The sequence below is a fragment of the Gopherus flavomarginatus genome, chromosome 1, assembly GCF_025201925.1.
Source record: "Gopherus flavomarginatus isolate rGopFla2 chromosome 1, rGopFla2.mat.asm, whole genome shotgun sequence".
Classification (NCBI taxonomy): domain Eukaryota; kingdom Metazoa; phylum Chordata; order Testudines; family Testudinidae; genus Gopherus; species Gopherus flavomarginatus.
The window spans coordinates 373,180,591-373,182,840 of NC_066617.1; the positions used below are offsets into that span (position 1 = coordinate 373,180,591).

Genomic DNA, 2,250 nt, shown 5'->3' on the forward strand with positions numbered 1-2,250 from the left:
GGTAAAATGTTCAGCTGTGTGTGTGTGTGTTCTCTCTGTGTCCTGTCCCAGCTCTGCGCAGACAGTTGGCACAGCAGACCTCGAGTGAACCACCGAATGACCACAAGAACCATTTATGTACGAAGGCACCCAGCCAGGTTTATTGTCAATGAAGCATGGCACCAATATCCCTCAGACTGTACATGAACAGTAATACATGTGAGCCCATTAGAATGAACCAGCTTAGTGAACAGTGGGACTTTCCATTCCTCCCTAGGCTACACAGAGACACTCCTTTTGAGGCTCCATTTCATACATCAATACAAACAAGTCACATACTGACACTCTAACATAGTTAATTCACACTCTCTGAAGTAGCTGGTTACCACCCATCACCTCGTACACTTGATCATATCTTTAGGATGGGTCACCATGTTCCTGTTATCTGTAGAGAAAGAGTTGGTATGGAAATGTTCTGGTATCACCCTTCTGAAATGTGTTTACCTGAGTGCTCTGTGCCCAGCACCTCTTAGAAATGTCTGGTTTTCAAATATCAGCCCTGTGCTAGCCAGATTCTGTGAGCAGGGCCTGCCTCTAGCTCACAGCCTAATTTTGCTTTATATCAACAACGCTTTGACCGTTACTTTAGCTCAGGCCTCACACCTCATACTAGACCTCTGAATAGAAGATCCATGTGATGGTAAATGATGCCAGCTGAAAATCACACCGTTTTTTACCCTGTAACTTACATCCTGACTGGCATCACAGGTACAGAGGAGTCTCATTTCTGGATCGCCATCCTCTTCTGTCTTATTTACGCTGCGTCACTTTTTGGGAACTCTCTCCTACTATTCATCATATTAACAGAACAAAGCCTCCATGAGCCCATGTATCTGTTCGTGTCCATGCTGGCCGCTGCTGATCTGCTGTTATCTGCCACTACAGTGCCTAAGATGCTGGCTGTATTCTGGTTTAGGGCGGGGGAAATTTCTTTTGCTGCCTGTCTGACCCAGATGTTTTTCATACATGTCAGTTTTATTGCCGAGTCGGCCATCCTGCTGGCCATGGCGTTTGATCGGTACGTTGCCATCTGCGACCCCCTGAAATACACTGCAGTGTGTGATCGGGAAGATGGGGCTGGCAGTTGTCACAAGAAGTTTCTGTATCATTTTACCTCTCATTGTTCTCATGAAGCAGCTCAAGTTCTGCAGAACCAACCTCCTGCCTCACACCTATTGTGAGCATATGATCATAGCCCGGCTGGCCTGCGACGACATCACAGTCCACGTCTGGTATGGTGTAGCTGTGGCTCTTTTAGTAATTGGTTCAGATATTGTGCTCATTGCTGTATCATATGGGTTGATCCTCAGGGCCGTCTTCCTGCTCCCCTCCAAGGACGCCCGGCTCAAGGCTCTCCGCACCTGCGGCTCCCATGTCTGTGTCATACTGATGTTCTACGTGCTGGCCGTTTTCTCCTCTTTAGCACACCAGTTTGGGCACATCATCCCAGGTTATATTGTCAACCTATTGGCCAACCTCTATGTGCTCATTCCCCCCATGTTAAACCCCATCGTTTATGGGGTGACAACAAAAGAGATCCTGAAACGGGTGATCAATGTCTTTTATCGATGCTGGAGCAGAAGCTCGGTGCCGAGCTAAAGAAGCAACACAAAATGCTTTGGGACTTAGAAATTAAAGCCTGGTTTTCACTGGAACTCTAGGGGTGTTTTTACTATGTACTTACACTGTGTAAGCTCGAAAACTGGTCTCTCTCATCAACAGAATTTGGGTCCAATGAAAGCTCTTTACTCCACCACTTTGTCTCTCTATTATCCTGCGACTGACATGGTACAACAACACTGCACACTGCCACAGAAGGCAGCCAGACCAAGTGAGACTTGTTTTAAATTGAAGACAAATAGCAAGACAAGAAAGAACAAAGGTAAACATCAGCATGAGAGAGAGCACAGTGTGTGCATCTCCTGTCTGACAAACTGCAGCTGAGCTGGACTCGGAATGGAAACAGAAAGCAGCAGCTAAGGGAGCTATGCCATAGGCCAGTGGGAAGTGCACTGGGCTGCACATTGAAAGACAAGGGCTCTAGTGTTGGTTCTGCCACCAACCTGCTGTGTCACCTTGGGTTAGTTTCTTTCCTTCTCAAACTCCTAAATCCTTCTCAGGGTCACAGCTTTGCCGGCCTCCGTCCCCCATTCCGTAGCCAAGGCCTGCGTCCCACGGACCTTGTGTTTTGCTGCCTCATGGTACATATTG

The 2,250-nt window shown here is 47.4% G+C and overlaps 1 pseudogene; it reads left to right on the top strand.

Annotated features, from left to right (window-relative positions):
* The first annotated feature begins 683 nt into the window (after window positions 1-683).
* Window positions 684-1,638, top strand: LOC127044424 (olfactory receptor 52B2-like; annotated as a pseudogene).
* The last annotated feature ends 612 nt before the right edge of the window (window positions 1,639-2,250 follow it).